Below are 26,028 nucleotides of genomic sequence, written 5' to 3'. Positions count from 1 at the left end.
AGTGCTTGTCTTCAAGTCACGGGTGCCTTTCCAGCAGCTAGAGTGTTTTTTTGCTGCAAAACCTTTAATGTTCTGTCTGTGAGGTAGACCATATTGATTTAAAAAACAAAACCAGAAAAAGAGCAAGAAGGGTCTGCGTAGAGCTGTCAAGGTTAAACTTTGAAATGATTAGTCACTTTCTATTGCAGTCCGTGCAAACTACCAGCATTTCTTAAACATTTCTTTTAGCAGTCACTTACTTGAATAATTAACTCCCGTGACCCTGCCTTGTCATTTACTGGTTAACATGGTCAAATGCTATCATTAACTTTCAGCCTTAGCTGTGCTTTCTCATACTTTCCACCCGCTGAATCAAATGCTCAGGCTCAGAGCTCACGTTTCTAAATGCAGAAGCGTGTGGACTCTTCAGAGGCCACCTCTTGCGCAGGCAAGTTGGCTCTGGTGCCACGTTCTCCATGTTTTCCTTGTCTTTTTGGGTCCCTTGTTTCTGGGCAGCCATGTCAGGGAGAGAGCAGAGGTTTACCTCACAGTGGCCTTTCTTTATCAGGAAAGCCAGGAAGCTGCACAAATCCCTGGCATGCATCCACCTTCAGCTTTCTGAGAAGCAGATAGCGTGTCCCAGCCTGTGCTTCATTTAAAGAGGCAGACCATTTGGGGTGAATAGTTAAAGAGCATAGAGCACTGAGGCATCATTTTGCCTGGATTTTTTTCTCCCATCCAAGGAAAAATGCAACCAAAGCAATGGCAGGGACTTTGAAGCTGATTCTGGCTAACAAAGCGATAAGGTCTCCTCAGGGTGTTACTGAGAACTCCTGAGTTCTTCCCTATGGGACCAAATTTTGCAGGTCTTGATTCAATGGGAAATTTTGTCTTGGAGACAAATACAGGGTTTGATCTGAGTGTAAAGTTTGCATTTTGCTTTCCTACTAGGAGTAGGGTGGGAAACAGCAACACAGCAAGCTCCCTCCATCCTCTTGATGCACAGGCAATGGCAAAATGTCATCCACCTCAGAGAAAGATTTATGTTCTTGTCCTTTTAAATCCCTGCCTTACACTACACCATTATCACAATACATAAGGTAATGGCAGGAGTTGAATGAGTCATGGGAGACTTTCACTTAGATTTAATCCAAACTTTAAAAGCTGCCTACTCTGCATTGCCACAGCGTGGCATGTTTTTAAGCTACAGGAAATACGCTGCATTCAGCAACATCATATAATGTTAATGGCTGAATAATCCACCCCGTGGTCCTCAGTGTCAGTGCTATGGGTGACAGGCAGGGTTAAAAACCAAAACTCTGATTATTAATTTTGTCTGTCACTAGCAAAGATAATTATTTGAAAATGGAGGCTATTACAGAGCTTGATTCAGGGAGAAAACCGCCCAACTTTTAAACTTATTGTACTGGAAAACCTTTAAACTGCTCTTCGGTACATTTAAGAATTCCCATGCTCTCTCTGGGAACAAAATCTAAAACAAAATCTAACATGAAGGAAACAGGTTTGCTCTGATGCCAGAAGTGCTCTAATTAATGTATCTGGCTTTCATGGTGATAAATGGGGTCTGTCAGAGGGTAATAATTAATTCTTAATAATGTGAACTTCTCAAGGTCATTTTGCCCTTAGGTTTTTAGAGTTCTCCATAACCAAAACTGTTACTGTAAATAAACAAATCTTGATTTGCTACACATGTGGTACAGGTATGTGTTTGTATTAGTGAGCTCAGCTGCCCCCAGAAGCAGACATGTCGTTTCTGATGCTGTGGCTACTGGCCTCCCACCCTTTGTTTGCACTTACTGTCATGTTGGCTCATACTGTCACTGCAAAGCTACCCACCCTCTTCATAGCCAGGATTGATCCACAGTCTGGGTTTGATGCTGGCAGCCATTGTGTGGGTAAAAGGCATCAGTTCCTCTGCTTTAATATTCTCACCTCTAAAATTAGGGTCTATTTTGTTGCTGGAGGAGCCTACAAAAAGGACATGAAATGTTAAAATGGTGTGTGTGTGTGTTTAAAAGTGATTATAACACCAGGGAGAGAAAAAAAATATTCCACCCCCACCCCCACCCCCCCCACCCCCAAAACACTAATCTCTGTTCTGCATCTGTCTACTCATTTACCCTCTGGTAACACTGTTGGCTCCCCCTTTCTCTACAGTTCCCTCTCTCTCTCATGGAAAAACTGGGCAGGAAGAGGTCATTGAAAACATTCTTGGGGATTGAGGCTACCAGGGCTTGCTGCTGCACAATTACGCAAGCAGATCCTTTTGAAAAAAAACTTTTAAGAAGGAAATAGGCAGCTTACAGTGAACAAGTGAGAACAGTTCTTATTGTAACTGCGTGCCTAGTACTGACTTTCCAGCCTTATACTGTAAATCGGGCTGCGCTAAGGCATAGCTGAGGACATGAAACTGAAGAGAGAAAAAAATATGAGATAGCTATCTTCATGTTCATCATTTTAGCCTTTATTCTGTAATTTAAACTCTTAGTAGAGAAAGCTTGGAATTCTATAAAACATGCATTTAATAGTAAAGAAAACATAGATGTCTAAGCATAGGTGGCAAACACCAAACTTCCACTCATTGTTACACAAGGGGAACACTTTGGGCTTTTTTGGTTTAGTTTTTGTTTTTAACATGGGATTTTTTTAGGTTTTGGAATGGTGAACTTAAAGCTGAGATAGGTAAACACAGTTATGGTTCCTGAGTAATCCTTCATTGCCAATCAAAGTAATGACTTTCTTTCTCTTGCCCTTTTTCTTTCTCTCTCTCACTTTGATTTATACCCTGGAGTTTTGCTCAGTGATTTTTCAGAAGCTTCAGAGAAGTTAAAATAAACATGTTTAGTGCTGAACAGATTCATCTTCTCTTCATATTTTTCCTCCAGTTCTTTGCCATGTTCACAAAGCTGCCGTGCAGAATCTCTGCCTCTGGATGACAGCCCCTGACATCCTCTGAAACCATAGCTGTCCCACACAGACATGTCCTTTTGGGGCAAGTTTCTTCTGTGGAGGGGAGGCAGTAATGTGCCCTTTAAACTGTCTCCCCTCTGGGTTAGGAAACATGTCTTATCTAGGTCACTGGTCAAGTTATCACATCTGTATGCACAACCATCTAGGCTTGGCTGGAAGTCTGCTGGGGACAGTGGGAGGCTGTGCAGGGACAGGGTCCAGCTGCAAGGTCAGGGGCTGGGTTTGGGAAATACCTCCGCTATTGACTCTGCACGTCACACGTGCACTTCAGGGGAAAATTATATGAAATCTGTAGCTCCTGGCTCTAGCACTTATATATTAATTTCTCCTCTGCTTTTTCAAACTCTACTTTCTGGCTTCATGTTTTACCTATTCAACACAAGTTCACCAAGCTGGCTGAAAATAATATTACATGTGCTGGGTCTTGCATATTGTTGTGATACGTATAGTAACTTTGAAATTTTTATTTTAATAAGAACTATGTCATGTTTGCCACCGATGGCTACAGTTGCAACCCACCTTACCGTAAGAAACAGATTTAAGTCAGAGGGGCTACTTTGCATAAATGAAGGCAGAATTTTAAGATAAAAGCTTCAAATGATTAGATTTCTTTTTAAATGTTCTTATATTTGTCAAGTTTTGCTATGAAAATTCAGGGCTAACATTTAATAGACAGAGGTGCAAGGTGCAGGAGTGGAGCCATTACTATACTGTGATTATCCAGTTCGCTATAAACTGACTATTTTTACACCACTGCCGCTGTGAAAAGCAGAACTTGGGGGAAAAAAAACCAAATCAAAACCCCTCAGCTGCTCACAGCCATGCATATGTCCCTAACCAATGCTGTTTTTACGCTAATGACTTTAGATATTAGTACCAGGGAAATCTCCGATAATTGGGTAGATGCCACACACCCACTTCTGTGGATGCCTCTCCTCCTTTTGCTTCGTCTGGTTTATGGCTCCTTTGCATTGTTGTTCTTTATTATTAACAGACCAGCGGCATATTGTGCTCCCAGCTGGTACTGTGCTTTCCTGTCTATATGCCTTCATGTAAAAAACCCCACTGAATCAATGTCTTGCCAATGTGTCTAAAGGTTGAAAAAAATAACTTTAAAATGCTGACATGTGTTTGTTTTCTCAAAACAAACCTTGTGCCTGTAATGTTAGAAGCTCTAATTGCCTAGGGAGTTTCTTCCTCTGACTGTGTGAAAGATGACAATAAAAAGAAATATTCTTACAGGGAAGTCTTTTTTTTAATTATTTTTTTTTCCTCTTCACCAAATTGTTTCACTATGAATCAAGGTTGTAACTAGAATTATAAAGCAGTAGAAGGAGCCAGGGCTTTCATTCAGGCCCTGTTTCACCCTGAGTCCTCAGGGCCTGGATCACCCCACTGTTTTCTGGGACGTTCCAGCAGTTGCAGAGGTGGTGACAGCTCAGCCTCCAGCTGGGAGGAATCCCCAGAGCCCAGAGATGACAAGGGTAGGACCATGGGACAGCAAGAAGCTGCTGCCGTAGGACAAGGCTGCTGGGGTTAGAGGTGCTCGGAAGGCTTTGGGGAAGATGCCTTCTTCCTTTTCCATGGGTCCAAAGCAGATGCTGGGGCTTGATGCCAAGCAGGGATCACTGGAATGGGGAGGGGGGAGAAGGGTGTGTAAAAAAGCCTTCATCTAATCCTCCTGTATCCATTAACCCTGCACTGGAATTGAATATTTTAATAGAATTATAGAATCATTTCGGTTGGAAAACACCTTTAAGATCATCACATCCAACCATTAACCAAGGACTGCCAAGTCCATCACTAAACCGTGTTCCTATGTGTGACATCTACATGTCTTCTAAACATTTCCAGTGATGGGGACTCAGACACTTCCCTGGGCAGCCTGTACCAAAGCCTGACCACCCTTTCAGTGAAGATTTTTTTTCTAATATCCAACCTAAACCTCCCCCGGCACAACTTAAGGCCATCTCCCCGTGTCCCATCACTTGTTACTTGGGAGAAGAGACCAACACCCACCTCGCTAAAACCTCCGTTCAGGTAGTTCAGGGAGTGATAAGGTCTCCCCTGAGCCTCCTTTTCTCCAGGCTAAACGTGTCAACTTGTCTTAATCTAAAACAAAGAAAACCCCAGTGGGTCTTAGAACAAGTTAACTTTCTGGATTGCGGCAGGGGAAAGACTGAGACTAAGTGTGTATTGGCATTACACATGCCAATATGTATATACTGAAATATACCATGAAACTTGAAAACTGGGCAGCAAGTTCTTCTTCCAGCAGCACGGCTGCACAGAGGGGGCTGTGGTGCTGTACCACCCTGACCATAGCCCAGTTCTGGGAGCCACTGGGAGCCAATGGGCTTGGCAGCAGCAACACAGGCAGTGCTGTACTCAAGGATCTGAAATGAAGCCAGCATGGAAGATGTCCTACAGGCTTTGGGGAGCTGCTCCTCTGGCATGTATACAGGCACCCCTCCCTTCTGCAGGGCATTGCCTCTGTACCAGCACTGGCTGGGCAGCTTGAGGTGCCACAGAGTACTGCTGGGTAGAGCAGGGACTCAGTCTCAGCTGCTGGGTAACAGTGTCTCAGGACAAAAAGATACTGATATTTTATGTAAAGTGCATGTGACTTCATCTGAACCCTTGCTCTGCAAGGGCTGAGGTGGAAGCTTCAGTTATTGCTGGTATTTTTCCCATAGGATCTGACATAAATCAAGAACTGAAAATGAGGTGGGATACCCAAGGCTTCTAACTCACTTTGCAAAAACAGAGTGTAATGTACTGAAGAGGGAGTGTCAGGCTTTGGCTTTTTTTAATTTCCTGGCTATTGTTGATTTATATCAGAACCTTAAAGCTATTTAGACACAGTGTTTTGTTGGTATTTCCTTAGTATGAATGAGTGAAAGGGGTGACATATTTCATGGAAGTTTATGTAGGTATTCTTCTCAGAATAGACCCAAAGGGTTCTTTTGGCATCAGCACATCCATTAGGCAATTGTTGTTAAGATGCATAATAGGTACCAGGTAGACTTTGTGGCTCCTAGAGGTTTGTCATGCCCTCTTCCTTTAAACAGATTTTGTGTATGGCATATATATAGAATTTTGTGTATTTATACTACATACCAAACCACAGTCCATAAAATTCTCTGGTCTCTCTTATAAAACACTTACTTAGGATATATGCCATGTGTGGAAAAATATGTGCCAAATTAGATTTTACAAGTTTTCATGCATGCTCATTTAGATGATTTATCAACCTCACTATCAGGATCTTTCAAGAAAGGAAGTTTTTTCAAAGCTACAAAAAGGAAGCATATACCATGTGATTAATGCCAGTGCTTACTTTTAATTAAAACAGCTGTGAAATAAAACAACAAATAAAAATATATGAAAATAAGTACCTTCAGAGACATTACACTAATTCTTGTATTTCTTTGTTCTTACTAGAGGCCAGTGATAATCCTGGGAGCAGTTCACAACTACATCCCTTTTTATCAGTTCACGTTTGGCCTAAACTAATGGTCCTTCCACTTTTCTTTTTTTTTCTTTTTTTTTTTTTTTTCCAAATTGGTGATAAAAGCCCAGAGATCTGCAAGTGAGAGCTGAGTTCAAAGCTCTGCCTTGGCAACTGGAGACAGCATAAGCCAGGCAGCAGCCCAGGGCCACGGGGAGTGCCCCCTGCCACCCCTAGTGACAGTGGTGTTCCTCACCACTCGGAAGTCCAACAGCAGGGCCTCAAAAGCAGGGAGGGAAAACCACAGCAAATGGCTTGGGCAGATGGAAAATAGACCAAAGCAAGGATTCTTCTGACCTCTGTCTCGCTCACGTACAAAACTGTCTTTTTCAGAAAATTCCCCAGGAAAGCACCACATTGGCATCATCCTTTGAAGTCCTCATGAGCAGATTCTCCCTTTGAAGAGCATCAGCTTTCAGCTCAGCTCCTTGCATGTGTAGCTTAAAAATGTCCCTATCACATTCCAAGTGGCATTTACAAGGATGGCAATGCGCTGGTGCTGTGCAGTGTCCTCCCCAGCTGCCTCCAAGGGTTGCAATGAAGACTATAAATTCTAAGAGTATTTCTGATCTAAAGAGCACAGCAACCAGATTTCTAAACCCAGATCATGCCTTTACCACTCACAGGTACCATTATCAAGTCACTAAGCTGGCATTACACTGAATTTCTTAAAACGAAGCCATGTGCAATGGCAAGTCAAAAAACCCCCAAAAACCTCCAGAAACAGTAACACTGAAAATGTGGGAGAAAGCTCTGTACTTCAGGAATCTTTGTTCTTACACTGTTTCATTTTCACTTCTTCATAATACTAAAAATGAGATTTTTCTCACCAATTAATTCTATTTTTGTTCAGGATGTGCAGCCAAATTACTGGAAATATTATAAAAGTAATTTCTCACAGTTTAAAAGAAGTAAAAGCCAAGCCATTATGGAATACATCCAGCAGCAACAAAGGAGATGCTGGTTTGACTTGGTGCAAAAAAATTATGTTTTTCCCACTGAAAGTTAATGGCAAAGGCTAACCAACACCAGCTGGGGGAAAAAAATTAATTAAAAATTACTTGGCTTATAGGGAAATATTGCTCTCTCATTTTAAAACACAAAACACACACAAAAGTGTGGGGGTAGAGTGTACACTTTTTCTAAATGAGGAAGATATACCTCTTCCTAAATTGCACAGTACGAATCCCCAATCATATGTCATGGTCTAAATCTCAAATAAAAGTTGCATGGGTTAAATTGACAAGTTAAATAATCAGAGGAGAATATTAGTCAAAAGCTTGCTCCCACCAAAGATTTGATAAATAGTTTCTGAGAAAAGAAGAGACTGCTCAGTTCTGAAACAGGCCCTGGAGACATTTGGATATTATTTAATAGGAAGAGAGTTTATCCTGGAACAGACCATGGTGCATGAGAGTGGCTGAGCAGGATGAAAGACCAACAGCAGAAGTACAGGGTGGTATCTATCACTCCAACCTTTTCCTTTCCCAGTCAGACATACCGCTGAATCTTGTAATTTAAATGCAGATTATGTGTCCCAGCAGGAGTGCCTGAACACCCTGGAACCAGTGTCACATTTCAGTAGGGATGTCAGCAACTGTTTTGTGTTGCATCATTTAAAAATATTTTGTTCTCTGCCAAATGTAAATATTTTTCATGCTTTTAAAAGATGGTCTTCCTTCTACAGATGCTTTTTACTCTTTTAAGGGGAAAAGCATTCATTTCTCTTTTTCTGTACTACCTGAAAGCTAGTTTGTCTCCTGTTTACACAGGAGGAATGAATCTCCCCATTTACAGTCCCAAGATGGCTGAACTTCAGAATGTTTGGCACCTTGACATGCTTGAGACATGGGCCCATGTGAACCTAATGAAGTCCAACAAGGCCAAGTACAAGGTGCTGCACCTGAGTTGGGGCAATCCCAAGCACAAATATAGGCTGGACAGAGAATGGATTGGGAGCAGCCCTGGGGAGAAGGACCTGGGGGTGTTGGTTGATGAGAAGCTCAGTGTGACCCAGTAACGTGCATTAGCAGCCCAGAAAGCCAATCATATGCTGGGCTGCATCAGAAGTGTGGCCAGCAGGTCAAAGGAGGTGATTCCATCTGCTTCACCCTCGTGAGAGCCCACCTGGGGCACAGTGTTCAGCTCTGGGGCCCCCAACATGAGGACATAGACCTGTTGGAGTGAGTCCAGGGGAGGGCCATGAAGATGATCAGAGGGCTGGAGCAGCTCTCCTGAGAAGGCAGGCTGAGAGAGTTGGGGTTGTTCAGCCTGGAGAAGGCTCTGGGGAGACCTTACAGCAGCATTCCAGGGCCTCAAAGGGGCCTACAAGAAGGCTAGAGAGGGACTTTTTACATGGACATCTAGTGACAGGACAAGGGCGAATGGTTTTAAACTGAAAGAGGGTAGGTTTAGATTAGATATTAGGAAGAAATTATTCACTTTGAGGGTGGCACTGGCACAGGCTGCCCAGAGAAGCTGTGGATGCCCCATCCCTGGCAATGCTCAAGGCCAGGCTGGATGGGGCTCTGAGCAACCTGGTCTGGTGGAAGGTGTCCTGTCCATGGCAGCGGGGTTGAACTAGATGATGCTGAAAGGTCTCTTCCAATCCAAACCATTCTATGAGATGGACAATGCAGACATGGTACAATGATTGCTCTCAGTGGAGGTATAGGAGGTATAGGTGCCAGGTGGCACAAAATGCTGTGAAGCTCATATAGAGAGACAAGCGACCCCAAAGTCACAGTAATGGTATGGCCCAACAGGTATTTGTTCTCAAGTCCATAGGTTCAAATGCTAGCGTGCGATTAGCTACGTAGCTAAATTATTAGTGTGGTCTTCTGGTGCTATATTGGCAATTGTCACCAGGGGTAAGGCCTTATCAAGTCTAGGACTAAGGTGAAAAATTCAGCTGTGGCCTAGGAAGTCCCATCTATTGCGACTCATCTCCCAAATGAAGAACAAATGCCTTTAAAAAGGTTAATTCTTAGACTGGAAGTGGGCAGCAAATTAAGATGTGGGACCCAGGAAAAGTGACTGGATGATGTAGCAGAGTGACAGAACAGGATTCAACCTGAGCGCTTTAGAGGAAGCCACACTACACAGCTGATCCCAGTAACCTGTATTATGATATGGTGGGCAGAGGAGATAGATAGAAACACACTCCAAGCACACCTTGATGGAATACTACTAACTTGTATGTCCAAACAATGCAACTTTTGTTTTAGCTCATGGGCACTTAAATAATTAGTTTAGGTAGAACTGAATCAAACGGGACGTATCCCAGCCTCAGAAACGTTGTTCAAACAACAGCAAATTTATGTGCAGGGTAAAAGATACATCCCTCAGGTAGGTTTTTACTACATTTATAGTCTAGACTAGTATGTGTGGTGCTGTGGAGGGCAACTACATGTGTAAAAAAATTATATCCCTAAGAAGTACACAGAAAAGAAATGACACACTGAGAAGCCCATCAAAACTTACTTCAAAATGTTGTTGTGATGTCTGTGTAAAGGTTTTTTGATTCTTCTTCTGTTGCATGATAGAAAAGTTAAATCCTTCCTAAAAACTTGCATGCAGGCTGATTAGTGAGCAAAACCAGACACAAAAGTGAGAAAGGACAAGGTAGGCTTTGGCAGGGGTACGGGGACATTACTGTTCTTCCCACTGAATCGTATCTCTCTAGCAAAATGTATTCCATAGGTGAGGAATCAAGAATTGTTTCCACATTTTTTGATGCTCATTAGGAACCGGTAGGAGAGAGAGCAGATCAATATTTGACAGCCTTCTTTCACAGGCATAATCTTAAAATCTCTGTGTTTTAGAGAGAGATTTTGATGTTCTCATTCTTCAAGCCCCTGGCTTTTAGGTTTGTCTTTACATGTTTCAGTTTACAATCTGAACCAAGAAAACCATCGTTTTCTATGTTTTGTAGACTTTGATCCTCTGAAAATCTGATTTAATGAATTCTGCCTTTTGCCTCTTACCTAGATAAACAGTCTTTAAAAAAACCCAAAGAACTCATGCCATCAACAACACTAACAAATGTCCTGTCTGTGAGCACAAGTAGCAAGAAAATAGCCTTAGTAGTGTTTAGCCTGCAGATACCTGGTGGAACTCCACAACCATAGATTCTAATTAAGGGAATGACTTTTCAAGAAAGATTAAAATAAAGAAATGCATTTAGCTTGGCTAAACGAAGACGGAGAGGGAATAGGACCTTCAGCAACAATAAGAAGATTGTAAACAACAATGGACAAGAGCTGTTTAAAGGAAGAGAAAGAACACTTTCTTAGGCACCAAGAACAATAAGAAACAATGGATGCATAAATAGAATAAATAAGTTCAATGTTGATTATTAGTATTCTTACTATATTACATCTTTTGAATGAACACAGGGATGTTACTCGTCAAGGATAGATTTATTCATGACCAAGGAAAATGGAAGGGCTATGATTACCCTACTACCACTGCTGAATGTTACATCTACTTTCATGTGAGCAGGGAGAGGCTGTACCAATGTATATCCCCTCAGCATGGAAACGTTAATATCAGGTCTGCTTTCCAGGCAGCCTTTGTAGACATGTTCACCACAAACAACATTTAGGCTGAAAAGCCATTTCATCCTTCAACAGAGCAGTGGTGGAGCCACCCCCTTGCTACTGCAGAGAGAGGAGTGATCAGGAAGGCAATGGAGGCCGTAGAGCATGGTGTGCCCGTGGTTTTGGCACTGCATCCAGGGGCATGAGGTGTTCTGTTTCTAGCACGCAATCGGGTAGAACCTTGGCTCCACCATCGGGATTGCTTTGTCAGGTGTCTAACCAGCTTGGTGGAGATGACAGAAATAAAGCTGAAGCCTTCATAGTTTGCTAATGCTGTTCAACCATGCTGCAGGGTTTTCTCCTACTTGCTTGGGAGAAAGACACATTTTTGGGTTAGATTAGCTTTGAAGCCTCTAAGAAAACGTAGCTTTTAACTCATATTTGAAAAGCCAAACTCAACATTGGAGAGTATTTCTAGGTTATCAAGATTCAGGCTCAGGCGGAAGTCTAGTTGGAGCAAGTGCTAACGCTAAAAACTCTCATAAAAAACCACTAGTGTTTGGTAATAGAAGCATACGCTATTATTGCTAAGAAAAGTAGGGTCTTTGAATTAATCTGGACTGCATCCATTAAAGCTCTTCTAGAAAAGCATAACCACTTCCACTGAAGCCTCAGGATCCAGAGATGGATATGGAGCCAATACACGGTTCCGGGTGTCCAGAGTCAGAGGTGAATCCAGCAAGGCTCCGAAACTGCCATCTTCCATGGTCACCTGGGGACAGTTTCTGATGGTCCCTCAGAGCGTTCCTTTTAAAATAGAAAAAATAATCACTTTTGCCCCTCCCTACTAACATTAAATGCCCTGCTTTTCCTCTGTCACATGGGCTTCCCAGGTGAGCACCTTCCCTCTGTTCCACAATGTGGACAGAGCTGGGGATGTGTAATATTTTATGTCATTCTAATGTGATGTGTTTCTCAACGTTTACCAGCAGTTATTTAAATAGAAAAATAACTGGGATTTTTTTGTTGTTGTTGTTCCACTGTAGAGGATGCATGCTAGTGTAGCGTTACAGTACTTGCCATGCAATTGTGATGGCATGTGATGGCAATGTTTCCAAATAGTCTATCCCACAACAGAAGGTCAGCAAGTAAGCACTCAGACAGACACAGTGACAGACTTCCTTTCTACCTGACATGCAATCTTCCCAGGAAACGAAGACAGAAATTACTGAGTACGTTTGTAAAACATAGAATGAGAGGTGTGTGTACAAAACCAATTAGAGGAAAGAATTGCTTTTTGCTGCTTTTTTCCTGGTGCACTCTTTTGGAAATTTACCTCCATATACTAATTAACCTCTGGGTGACTTTATGTAAATTAGATGGCATTCTTAGCAGTATAGCTGTGGTAGTGTAAGTGATTTTAAGTAATATAAAGTACTTTAAAGGTAGCCAACAAAGTTTCTTTTTAATGTATTACACTATAAAGATGTTGGAATGATCAGGCTCTCTTGGAATGAGAGCTAGATGAGGAGGAGAAAATATGAAAAGTGATGTGAAAGATACTTGGAAGATACACAGAGTTCATCAGCTACATCACCAGCTTGATAAACACATCCAGGACACTAACTCAATGTAGAAGTTCAAACTGACAGCATCTCAAGACCTGGTCTCACACACTGAAAATAGATATTAAGGATGTTAACTGGAGTTCTAGAGCCCTTGGTGATCTCAGAGAAGTAATTTCACTAAATCAGAGAGTATCACTTAGGAAGCCAGGTGATTGGCTTCGCTTATGATGGCTTGCTGTGCAATTAGTTTTCCTCTGTGTCTGAGACATCAGCGACAAAGAGCCTTGTGAGGAAATTTAACTAAGGAAACAGTGGCCACATTTATAAAGATTTGTTGTTATACCTAAAAGATTTCAGACCAGAATTAGCCTAGGTGACCTGGTGTTGCCCACAAACACCCAAAGCACTTGGGACAGCAAAGACATGAGGAATGACCAAATCAGTGTCAGAAGAGCTGGAGTCCATGCTGAAGCCAAGTGTGCTCCTGATGCCCACTGAAGCATTTGGCATGACAAAGATGTCTGGCAATGGCAGGAAAATGTAGAAACCTATTTTAGGATGAGATGAGTCAGACCCTAAAGATGAACATCTTTCTCCATGAGAGAAGGTGCAAGGGTGGTTGATCCTGATGTAAATGCCTACAGTCCATATTTAGTCAGAAATATCCCAGTACCTCAGGCAAGCACAGCTAATATAAGGAGTGGTGCTGGGAGATGAGAGAGGTAGGAGATATATCACATAGGTGCCTGCTGTGTATTATTATTATTATTCATAACATGTATATTAAAGCATTATACATTAAAATGTGCTTATTACATATTGCATTACATGTCATATATATTATTGTCAGGGTGCTGACACATCATTTAAATTAAAAAGAAAGTGAGCTGATTCAGCCCCTGGAAAAGGTGCTCAGCTCAAAAGAGTTGTGACTCTCAACCCCAGAACGCTACTGCCTTGCAACCCACACTTAGGCTCCTTAGGTGCTGAGACGGGGGCAATTCTGCTATATAACAGGTTCCGGCCATTCTTCTTGGTTAGTTTAAGAAGCTCCCTGCTCAGTGCTGTGACTATGGTGAATCCCAGGCACCCGATTCTCCCCATGACATATACAGAATAGGTATTCCACACTGTACGGTATTAATTCAATACTGGGAGTGTACAAGCGATCTTCAGCGAAACTCAGTCTTGTCATCTATGGATGCAAAGCCAGGTGTCTGGAAGTTAAGCACAGTAGCAGCTAGCCTGTAGGCTCGCAAATTTTGCTGGATTTCACCTGTCGTCTGAAACACTCAAACACATGGAACAACACCAAGCAACTACCTGGTTCACTTTCTGCATTGAACAGATAATCAGGCTGAGGGATTTACTACAAGGCAGTCTGAAAAAAAAAAAGAGAGGAAACTTTCAGAGAAATACTAAGGGAAAATTATATCGTAATGGCATTAGGCAATTTTGCATGCTGCTGTTAGACGGGCGAGTGAGTTTTCCGTATGATGGAGGGGCAGGCATGGTGATAGCCGTGATGATGAGGATTTCCTGCTCAAGGCATCCTGACCATCAAAGTCTCCCCAGTTACTCTACTGGGAAAGTAACCTGCTTAACATCTGCCCTTCACCCACCCTTTTCCCAATAAACCTGTTCCTGCATGAAGTGGGGATACGTAAAATTCTGAAAGACGTCAAGGAAATTTCTAAGATCTCATTTCCCTTTGCTTCCTCCTTTTTGCTGAAAAGAGACATCCAGCCTGCAGGACCTTCATCACAGCAGCGCTGAGGCTGCCAGCAGGACACTCTCTGCAAGAAACCCTCGCTCTGCAGTGCATTTTCAAACCTCCACGCAACGCATCCGGCATTTATTTGTGTCTTGGTTGCAGCGGCAGGTTCCCCTCCTGGCTCCAGCAAATAAAACAGAGGAGTGGAGGTCCCCAGTGCTGGGGCTGTGAAACGGTGCCGCCTTGCAATCAGCCCCAGGTTTTCCAGGTTCAGCGTAACTTTGCATTGCTGCAAGAGACATACCAAAGTCACAGTGGCATAGGAGGGGTGCTCCTAATAATGCTTTAAAAATGAAAAGAAAGATTGTTCAGGGAAAAAAAAAGTAGCAGACTAAGGAAAAGGATGGAGCTGCCTTTTCGCTCTACCCCACGACTGGCCTCATGATCCGGTGTGTTTCCATGGAGGCTGTTGCTGTCACTGCATGGCTCACACTGGAGTGTCACATTGGATGTGAGCCAGCTCAACGAGAAAAATAAAGTGAGTTTTTAAGAGGTAATGTGGTAAATGTTCTTCTCAGTCTGGCTACCAATATGTGCTGTCTAGCCTGAGGCGCACAGCACATATGGGATGAAGCTACTGAAGTTTGGTACTTTCAACTTCTTGAGTCACTTTTTACAAAACTAAAGGAGACACATTAAACTAATTGAGGGGAAAAAAAAAGATAGGTAAGGGAAGGGAAGGCAAGGCTGAGTGATATGATCTCAACAGGCTGTCACTACCCATTTCTCAATTCTTATTCTGGGGTTTACAGGCTTTTCCACACACTGGGGGATTTTCCCTGCTGCTTAGGCACTGTCAAGGCAGGCAGCTGTTTGCAGCAACAGACGGCCGGGGTAGCAAAGCACCCTGGCCATGCTGATGGTACCCAGGCAGGTGACGGTGTCCAGGGCAGTGACAGATGCTGGCATTTGGGCCACCTGCTTGGGGCAGCTGTAATGGTAGCTCTGCCCTCCCGCTCTCCCAGCAGCTGCTGGAGTAGGCAGCCTGGCTCCAGCTCCTCCCTCCTTCATGGAAATTCAATTTTACTTCCACTGCTGAGGCTCGAATGAACTCTGGCACTAGCTGCTCCGCAGAGGATTTGATCAGCCCGTTTTGGGTGCAGCTGTGCTAGAAAGGGCAACTTTTGAAGCAACATATAGGTGATGCTTGCTCTTCAGAAATCTGCTCCTCTCCCACTTATGGTCTTTCAAGACACTTCAGTAGTCATTTTGCAGTGTGCCACTGGGCTTCTGGGACAGCATCACAGCCTCCTCCTTTCTCCCACCTGTCAGCTCAGGACCGACAATCGGGCAGACTGGAGTTTCTTTCAGCTCATTTGATTTCTATGGTTAACATTTGCCAAGTGCTCAACCATTTGTAAAAATCATGTCATCAGTTGTCATTAGAAAGAGAATTGATAACTGGTATTTACCAAGCTTTGCAGTCACTCAAATTAATTCATTCTCTTAGTTTAAAAAACAAAAACCACACAAACAAGCCCAGACATTAAGTAAGCAATCACTACAATACAGTGCTTAGGTTTTTCAGCTGTTAGATTGATACCCAGTGGCACAACTATGGTTAATAATCTGTTAAATTCCCCATTTTCAAAAAAACTATTACTCATTAAAAACCCAATAATTTACTTATCTGAAATATGATATGTAGAACTGAGTCCATATGAAGCCTCTTAATGCTTGTGAGCCATCAACCTTTGATCCAGAAAACATACGATCCAGAAATCACCATGACCATGGATACGTCCACGATGCCCAGGTGCAAACCCAGGCATTTCAAACCAAACTAACAAAATAACAGAGGTGTTGAAAAGAACCATTTTCAATGTTTCCCAATTCCAATCTGATTCTAAATCTTTTCCATTCTTCAGGCTGGTTAAATATATCCTGGATCCAAGTGATACTGGTAATGGAAAAGCCAAGTTGCATGGCCTTGAAATTAAACCAAAACTTATCAACATGAATGCCTTTGCAACGCAGGAAAGCATGAATTGAAAGTGCTGAAGATGGGAAAGGAGGAATGCTGTCTGAATAAAGAAAAAGCATCTGAATGCTTATTTGTTTGGAGAGTTACTCTGTTATAATTTATTTAACAACTCCATGGGGAACGAATAACTTTGCTGAATTAAAAACAACCAGGAAAAACCAGAATTTCTTGAAATGTTTTGTTATACCTAAAACCTGTCAAAAAAAGTGTGAAAGGTTGCTATGATAATATCTGTAAAGAAGACATCCCAGATGTTTTTGGCTGCCTAGTAGGTATGACATCAGATCCATGCCCAGCTGAACATGTTCCGTTGCTAACCTGCCTGCAGAATGCTTCTCAGCCCCGTGCACTAATCCCAATCATTTCTGAAACATTTCTTCTGGCTTTGAAACTTTGAAACACATAAAGATCTTTCATGTGCAGAACTTCTTTTGTAGCATATGAAACCCAGGCACAGGAAACAAATTAGGTATCACCGATTTTACAGATACATGGTGGAGCACGAAATAACCAGAAACCACAGAGAATACACCACAGTGGAAGCTACAGGGAAAATTTGGAAAGATTGTCCCATACCATGTCTCTATCTTACCAGAAGAGATGTAGCAGCTTTAATGTTCATATGACAATACAGTACACCTCTCTTTATAAAGCACTGTTTAAGAGAATTCTCTTTTTTTTTTTTTTCTTTTGTCTCCTAACCAACCAAACAACACAGTATTCAATATGAGAAGTTGAGATAATGGAATTAAACATGGAGCTTAAAATTATGTAAGAAATTTTATCAGGGTGACGTTTAGGTCCATAAATTCAGCTACAGAGTTTAAAAATGAAAAGCCAGAGCAACTCGTTCTGTTTCTGGACATTGAATTGACATGGTGTCCAGAGCCAGGAAGTGCTTGTCGTATTTTTTTTTTTCTTACAAAACCATTAACCAAACATTGGAGAGATGCAAAACCCAAAACCTCCTTCTTTCCCAGAACATGTTCCTTCATGACATGCTACTCCCTATTAACTTTTGTCAGTGTCAGATTATACTAAATAGGGAAATGTCCCTCCTGTTCTGCCTCTTAAATAAGATCATAACCCTTCAAGGATTCTTGCTAAAAGAAGGCAAGTTTAAAATAAAAAATAAAAAAAAAGTGCATGATCTCAATCCAAGGTTATAGAAAGAGCACAGAGCTTTCGGATTGAGGGAGTGAAGCATTAATACTGCAAGGCCCCACTTTCCTAGAATATGTGTCTTGGCAACGTTGTTAGTCTAAATCTGGCAAATTGAATATTTTGTTCTCTGCCCCTGGAGAAAATCATGCACCTATTACATTACAATTCTCCTCTTTTGGGCAGTGTAACTGAACTATTCTCCATTATATACTTTATTGTGTCAAAGAGTCTGCGTTGTGTACACTAACACTGCCATTTATGCACCAAGCTTGGTTGGTTTTGTTGAGTATTTTTTTAAGGAGAGTGGGATGTAGGGAAATGATTTCCTGATAATCTGTCTAAGAATGAACAATTGGCTCACACAACGCACAGAAAACACACAAATGTGGTGTACAAAAGCTCTGATGTTCATACCCAAGGCATATTACTGCTGATGTTTGAACGAGTCACGTGAAATACGACAGCGCTACTTGTTAGTTGTACTTCCACATTTTAGATTGACCATTTTGGTTAATGGCCACCTAGAAGTCGACTATGAACCCTAGCATTGGTTGGCGGGGTGCCATGCATGTTAAAATACTTCGTAAATAAATTCAAAGAAACAGAAGCTGACATCATTGCTCCAAAAAGTCTGCAACCACATGCTTGATGGTGGCTGTTTCATGAAGGGGCAAGGCCCACACATTCATGTTAAGCTTAACACCAGTTTGAGTGGAGGAGTGGAGGAAGCACTTGGCAGATGATCACAGGCTGGATTGCAAGACAGCAGCCATGCCCAAAAGGCTGTATTTGCTGACGTGGTCAACTCCTTGGCAAAGAAAACCCTTTTATTTGCCTGTATCCAGAAGGCAAGGCTTGTGAAAGGAATTAGTAACACAATCCCTCAATTCCAGGTATTTGAATTGATTATCTGTCAACCCAAAGGTTTCCCTAAGTTCAGCAAATGAACACAATCTGTCTTCTAAAATATATCATGTAATTTGTTAAAGCTTTTGTCTAACTGTGCATCCCAACTAAAAATGCATGTAGTTTCTCTTTTGGATAGTAAGGTTGATTTTTTTTTTTTTTAATAGTTTATTTGGGTTAGAAAATTGAAAAAACAAGCTGAAATGGAATAAACAATAGACAACGTAAGAGTGAATTTTTAATAACTGGAGTTAATTTAAATGACAAAATCTCTCAATATTCAGCACATTACTGATTTATTTCAGATGTATTTTTATGTGTTTCAGGCTTGCATTGTTAAAATATGCTATTGATTTTCTGTTTTCTTTTGTTCTGATGTTCCAGCATGCTCTCTGCTGGTGATGCCATTCCCCATTTTGAAAAATTATTGATTATTGTAATTTAAAAAAACCCAAACAAACAAACCAAGCCTTAAAACATGATTAAGTTAAAGGCAGAAGTTGCTAAATTGCTTTCTAAAGTATTATTTTGTTGCACATTTGCCGGATTAGGATCTAAGAAAAAATGCAAATAAGACAACGGATATTGGGGAAGAATGGTGAAGAAAATTCTCTATCAGTGGACAACAACATAGGAGAGGTGAAAGGCTGAGGAACATTATGGGGAGATTTTATAGGATGTTCTTTTTTGGTAAGTTTTTGGAAAAGAACAGCTACAGCAAGACTGGATTGACAAGTGATTGTAAGTGATTGGGACTCAGTAACAGTGAATCAGTAGTTCTGCTTTGTAGGCAATGTGGCAGAGGTGGAGGATTACAGAAAAAGTCTAAAGTACACACATCAACACACATGTTGAGATTCTGAAAAAGTAACCAACCATGGTTGTTTTGGGTTTTGTTCTCCCAATTTGTTCTCCTGGCTTCCAAAGCTATGTTCTTCTGTTTTCAGAAATTGTATATGGCTATATACCATTAACGTTCCCATTTCAAAATTTAAGACTTTTGTTTCTGGAAAAATGGCATGTTGAAAAGTCTCATTGATTAATAGGAAATGTGATTAAAGTTACTTCTTTTAAGAAAAAAATGAAGAAAAAAAAAAAGAACTTTCCGTATGTTTAGAAATACTAAATGTTTTCAAAGTATTTCTGCGTTAAAATGTAAGCCAGCACATTCTCAAATAGATGATGTATGCTCAGCTTTTTTAAGCTAGATGGGAGTGGAAAGAGAGGGGTCAGGTATATGGAGTGAGCCAAGACAGTGATTTAGTAGGACAGGTTTTCCATAAAAGCATGTGATTGAGAACTACATTTCCCTATAAATCTGTGATATACATCAAATACTAATGTGTAATATCCCTACTTCTGTATCAATCTATTGATATATAATCATGTAATACATTTCTCCTGCGAATGTAGCTACGCATTTTTTGCTTTAGATACTGCCCTACAAATTCATGCATGTGGGTAATAGTTCTTAGTAGCAGGCAATAGACCATGTAAACAGCCAACATAGCACATAATGAAGCTCATGGAGAACAATTTTTATCACCAAATGTCAGTCAGCCAACCCCTCTTCTAGATTATTCCTTAGATATAGTAGATAAATGAATAAAATATTTCGAAGTATGACAAAATAAATATTGATGGTTTTAAACATTTTATCTGTAATTCAATGGAAATGAGCTTCGTCTGCTTCTCGGGGCACGGCAACCTGTGTAACATGATGTTTCTCTGTTACGCACCTTATCACACTCTCTACATGCAATCTTCTTCCTGCTATCACTATTAATTTTTCATGTGCCAAGTATTCATTAATCCTTTAACCTCTGTAGGTAGAAACCAGTTTTTCTCTGCAGAACACTCGGTGCTAGGAAATCGTTGCTCCCTGTTCCAAGTGGTTAAGAGGGATGAATATTAATACTCTTATTTGTTATTGATAAATCTGAATATATGCTACACATCTATTCAGGGAATGTTTCCAGTGGTGGTCTACAGCAGCCTGCTTCCAATGGGATTGCATATTTTATCGTTTAAAAGAAGTGTTACAACGTTAACTTTTGACTTGGGTAAAATCTTCTGAAAATTCCATGAATCACGTATGAAACTTACAGTTGTTGGAACTGGTTCTGTATCTATAGTAATAACATGAGGAAATGCGTTGCTTGGTTCATTAGACTGTATTTTAACTCTGTGCTCACTTTTGTTGAAAGGAAATTATTACACTAGAGGCAAAATTATAATAGCAAATTGTGCCTAATCCCCTTTATAGCTTGTGCAGGCATATATTTACATAGACTGTGAGGTAGACTTTTGTTTATATCCATTTTAACGTTTATTTGCTATTCTGCCTTTTTTTTTTTTCTTTTTTTTTAACCTTGTGGAAATAGAGGTAAGATGCAGGGACAAATAGTGAGGGGGTTATATTACCTAAACTGTTTATGCCAAAAGGTGGCAGAGGACCATTTACAGCGAGAACATACGAAGCAATGCATCGATGTATTTCAGGCAGTTGCATTGAAATCCTCTAAGGAAACAAGCATCAGTTCCGGTTCTTTTGGCTTCCTCGGTAAATAGTACGTGGAGCAGCAAACATTAGTTTGTATTTACCGAAAGTAATAGCATTTTAGCAGTAATTATTTACCTGAGCTCAGCCTGGCTTTCTGTGCAAATACGCTAGCTATACAGGCTTTTACAAACACACTCACACCCTGGCCCAACATACTAGGCAAGGCATCCCTCTTTTTGCACTTTATTTACCAAATAATATTGTTATGAATGGGATCCTCTGGAGCAGCTGAGCTGAGCTTGAATTTGAGGAGGACGAGGGGTGGGGACACATGAAGAACTTCACATTTCCTACCTGCTCTGACCACAGCTTTTGCCAGGGTCCAGCATGGCACCCTGACTATTCACAAGTCTACTAAGCTTGCTTAAATTGAATCCCCTTCGAACATTGCCCAGAAACTGTCTTAGCAGCCAGGACTGGTCAAAGCTTACCTGCACTCCGGCATGGAACATGAACCATAGCGGAGGAGGCAGAAAGGAGCCACATCAGCTTTAGGTTAACAAGTGGCTCTCCAAGGCAGGGGAATCCCGAGGTAATCTGTAATAGCTTTGACACAGGACCTTCCCACCAAAATATTTTACAGTGTGAACACATACGTATAAGAATGCTTTTGAAAGAAAACAGATTTCCTTCTTGAATGCCAGCTCTCAGGATTTATCTTTTTGTTCCGAAAGTTTTAAAAGTTCTTCTCTAAAAACAACTGTGTAGAACAGTTGATGTTTTTAACAAACTTTAAGAATTTGTAACATGTTTTTCTGTACGTTGTTATTAAAGCCTTTACAACCTCGTATCTCGCAGCCCCTACGCGTGAAGTATCTCCCCATAAAGGGAGTTCTCCGTTTGCAGAGGCGCAACTCAGCCACACGCGCTGACCTCCACCCCAAAATACCACCTCACCGACTCCCCGCAAGCTGCAGTGTCTGTGTGCAGAACTAACAGCCCGGCCCGGCCCGGCCCAGCCCAGCCCAGCCCAGCCGCGCAGGGTTGGCGGCGCTCAGCCCCGCCAGGTAGCTGCCAGGCCCGGCGCGGCCAGCCCGGATCCGCAGCTGCGCGCAGGCCGCCCCCGCCGCTCGGCCTCCCGCGCCCCGCCGCCCTAGGACGGCGCCGCCCGCCCCTCGCTCCCCCCTCCCCGGGGCGCCCCGCGCCTCCCCTCAGCGCCCCGGGCGCGGTTCTCCCCCCCCCCCCCCCCCGGGACGCCCGTCAGTGTCGTCGACGCCACGTCCCCCCCGGCGGCCCCTCAGTGGCACCACCGCGCCCCGTGTGTCCGCGCCCCCCGGGGCTCCCCGCAGCGCCCCCAGCGCCCCGCCCCCCGGGCCGCCCCTCAGCGCCCGCTCTGCCCCGTGCCCCCTCCGGGCCTCCCCCATCGGCCCGCCCCTCGCCGAGCCTCCCTCGGCGCCCCGTTAACCTGTCCCGCCCCGGGCCGCCCCCCGGCGCCCCCACTGCCGGCCCGCCCTGCCCCTCCCCGCAGCGCCCCCGGAGGCCCCACCGCCCCGCGCCTCCCCTCTGCGCCCCGCCGCCCTGCCTCCCCGGGGCCGGGGCCGGGCGTTCCCGTCCCCACCCCTCCGGGGCGGGGCGGGGCGGGGCGGGGCGGGGCGGGGCGGGCGGCGCACCGGGCGCCGGGGCGGCCGGGGGGCGGGGGCGCGGCCCCTCCCCTCCCCCCGCCCGGCTGCCGGTGGGGGCGGGGACGCGCCGCATGCCAGCGACGCCACCGGCGCCCGCCGCGGCCGGAGCAGGGGCCGGGAGCTGGGGAGGGGGACACCGGTCCGGACCGGGCCCTTTGTCTGAGCGGCCGGCGGGGCTGTCGCGGCGGCGACCCCACCGTGAGGCGAGGCGGCGCCGGGAGCCTCCACCCCCGGCCCACCCTGCCCCCGGCTCATCATGTGACGCGGGTAAGTCGGCGGCGAGCGCCGCGGTTCCCCGGGCTGCCCCCATTCATTTCCCGGGGACGGCGGCGAGCCCGGCCGCCGGTGCCCTGTGCGAGCGAGCGTGCGGCGGTGCCCGGGCAGCGCGGGGCGGGCGGACGGGCAGCAGGGAGCGGGGACCCTGTGTCAGGGGAAGGAAACAGTTCCTCCTGCTCTCCGCTGCTGCTCAGGTCTGTGCCGATTCCCTTTCTTACCAGGATAAACGGCTAACGTCTGTGGGTTTGGCGGCTGCTGTCCCAGTCAGCTATTAAAAAAAAAATAAATCGCTCCTTATGCTGAAGTTAAATAATCCTAAAGCAAAGCGGGGGCAGGGCGCCCTCCCCTTCCCCCAGCGACGCCGGAGCGGGCTCCGCCGCCGGGGCGAGCCGGGGGTTAACGGCGGTGCCCTCCCTCCCTCCCGCCCTCCCGGTGCCCCGGCGGCAGCGATGCCGGGGGGGGGCTCTGTGTCTGCTGGGTGCTGGGGGCCGCCCCCGCCGCCGGCTCGAACTTTTCCCTCAACTTTCCCGCTGAAGCTGTGGGGTGGTGAAAAAAGCGGGGGAAAAAATAAAAAGCGCTAAGGGAGGAGTGATGGGCTGGAGCGCCCGGCCCTTTGTGCTGCCGTCCCCGGGCGGGGGTGCGGGCGGCCGCCGTGCCCCGGCGCCGGTGGGGGGTGGGGAAAAAATAATATATAAAATAAATACTAAAAAAAATATTTTTGAAAGTATTAAAAAAAGAAAAAAGGGCGTGTAACGCTGTACGGGGGAAAAAAACCCGGAGTGTAACGCTGTAGGAGGGGGAGAATAAAAATCGGAGTGTAACGCTATATTACCTTCTACAAAGATAATTATCTTCTATAAAATAAATCCTTGCTCTTTCAGAAGTCGGCTGGCGTTGCCTGGGGAGCAAACCGCTGGTATTTGCGTTAAAAGCGTGTGCCCGGAGGCCGCGGGCGATGCGTGCCCCATGGCATCCCCCCGCGAAGCCCACCGGAGCCTTCTGCTGCTGGTGCGCCAGGGAGGCGCACGGGGAGGAAATCTGGGCTCCTGCCCGCCTCCCCCAAAATCCCTCACCACAGGGTTTTGGGGGAGGCGGATGGGAGCAACCAGATGGGTTATTTAGGAGCAACCAGATGGGTTATTTTGTATTCTGCCCCCCCCCGGTTTGCAGCGATGTGATGCTCCGCTCCAGACAGTGGGGTTTTTTTCTGGATCTTGGCGTGGTGTTCCCTCCTGCAAACGGGCTTCTGTGGAGAATAGGATGGTTTACGCGCTTAAGGAGCAGGTACGAGCAGTTTGATAGGAGGCACCAAAGAGAAGTTCACTTGCATCGGGTTTTATATCAAGCTTGTGAAATCCTGCTAGCTTTTGGCACTCTCCCTCCCCTTGAATAAGTAAGTAAACCAATTCATTTTTTTTCAATTTATCTGTCAGGAAATAAATGGTATCCTTCTCCCCTCATTTGTTTGGGTTTTTTTTGCTTTCCCCTTTTTGTCTTGCACGGCAGGTACATATTCGCTGCAACTTTGTGAGGCTGCTTTATATAGCGCTGGCATATGGGCTCCATTTTCTGCTTTCTGGTTGGTCTACAACTCTGAAATGTACAGGAACAGCAAAGTGGTCTTAGCGTGGGATTAGTAACTGTGCCGAATAGGTCACAGATGGGGCGATAGGAGCATTTTATTAATGACGTAATGCTGCATAAACCGAGTCTGCTTTTTTTTTTAAATGTATTTGTGCTGGGGGAGGGGGAATATCTTTCAAGCGGGACGTAATCAACTTGAAACCGTTGCCTGCAAGCTTGCATGTCACCTATCGACACAAACCGACCACAGATAGTGAAGGAAACGTTGCATGTGGATTTTTTTTTTTTTTTTAATGCTTTTTATTTTTTTCCCCTCCCTGTGCCGCTTGAGGCTTTGGCAGCCGGTCGGAGCTGCCACCGCTATGCTGCCGGCAGGTGCCCAGGCTGGAGCCTGGTGGGATGACATCACCCCCTTGGTGGCTGGGGAGCAGCACCCATGCGCACCCCTCCCCGGGCCAGCACACCTACCCGCTTGCCCCTGCTGCATCCGGAACAACAGTGGTGGTATTTTCCTTCTTTTTTTTTTTTTTTTTTTTCTCTCTCTCTCTTTTTTTTTTTTTTTTTTTTTTCTTTCCCCTTTTATTATTTTTCTCCGTCCTTTCTTTTCTTGTGTCTGGTACCTGGAACTCGGGGGGGGTGGGGGGTGTGTGGTGGTGTCGGGGAGGGCAGTGTGGGAGCACCTTTCTTTAGGCAAATCTTGTCATTAGGATACCGGCAGCTTTACAAGGTGGCTTGCGCTCCCCCCTCCCCTCCCCCCCCCCCCCCCCCCCCCCAAGTTCATGGAGGAGTCAGTAGCGTTTAAAGAAGGAGGGCTGTGAAAAAACATATTTTTTTTTCTTTTATCCCCCAGCTGTGGGAATAAAGAGGCTTTTTGAGGAGGAGGTATGCCATGGGGCGTTTGATGAGTGATTGCATGTATGCTGGAGGGGCTGGCTGGGAAGGAGTTTAGGATGTGGGAGATAGTTTGGTCTCTGCATCTGATAGTGAGGTAATACCAGACATGTAAGGAAGGGGGATGGGAAATGAGGTATTTCTAATTATTTTTTTTCCCCAGCAATACTTAATATTTCCAGGCCTTCCTGCGTTCTCTTGTAGAAAAATCTTTGCTGGAAGGGCCCCTGAGAACCCAAGAAGATTGTGTGTAACAACTTTTAAAAATAAACTTGAAGATTCCAGGACAGGCTAATAGCAGAGTTCTTTGCCAGCTGTTTCTGTTGGGATGGGCCAGACCTGAACATGCGTGAGCAGAGTTTTACTTCGGCCAAGGGGAGGCTGAAATGCAGTGGGGTAAACCAGCTGCTCTTCCCCCAGGAGGTGGTGGACTGGGGTCAGTGAAGGGCTTGGGCTGCAGAGCCCCATGATAGCAACTGTCTTTCTCTTCACCCAAACCAAGGTGGTGTGTGACAGTACCCACCATATCCAAATAGAAATACAGGCCATGTTTTTGAGGGAAATGGCCAGTGCCTCTCCCAGGTGCTTGGGGAGCTCTCTGCTGCGCTGTGGGATTGCCAAAGCTCTGTGATTCGGTGCAGGTTTCAGCTCTAGAAAAGTGTTCTATTGTTTAA

The 26,028-nt window shown here is 44.4% G+C and overlaps 1 protein-coding gene and 1 long non-coding RNA gene across 9 annotated transcripts in view; one reads left to right on the top strand and one right to left on the bottom strand.

The window, feature by feature from the left end:
- Nucleotides 1-24,043, bottom strand: part of LOC114015100 (uncharacterized) — a 31,742-nt gene extending 7,699 nt beyond the window's left edge. The window contains exons 1-2 of one of the 2 annotated variants that reach the window (XR_008731099.1): nt 23,098-24,043; nt 1,837-1,968 (exon numbers count right to left, since the gene is read on the bottom strand). This is a non-coding gene — a long non-coding RNA (uncharacterized LOC114015100). The remainder of the gene's footprint in view (nt 1-1,836; nt 1,969-23,097) is intronic. The other variant, XR_008731098.1, reaches the window with a different exon arrangement.
- Nucleotides 22,643-26,028, top strand: part of KLF12 (KLF transcription factor 12) — a 246,910-nt gene continuing 243,524 nt past the window's right edge. The window contains exons 1-3 of one of the 7 annotated variants that reach the window (XM_055703202.1): nt 22,643-22,870; nt 24,050-24,163; nt 24,795-24,967. The gene's annotated coding sequence lies outside the window, so the exon portion shown is untranslated. Of the gene's footprint in view, nt 22,871-22,911; nt 23,074-24,049; nt 24,273-24,794; nt 24,968-26,028 lie in introns of those variants that run through there. The other 6 variants (XM_055703204.1, XM_055703201.1, XM_055703203.1 and 3 more) reach the window with 6 other exon arrangements.

The sequence above is a fragment of the Falco cherrug genome, chromosome 2, assembly GCF_023634085.1.
Source record: "Falco cherrug isolate bFalChe1 chromosome 2, bFalChe1.pri, whole genome shotgun sequence".
Classification (NCBI taxonomy): Eukaryota; Metazoa; Chordata; class Aves; order Falconiformes; family Falconidae; genus Falco; species Falco cherrug.
This window is presented reverse-complemented; position numbering and strand designations above follow the sequence as displayed.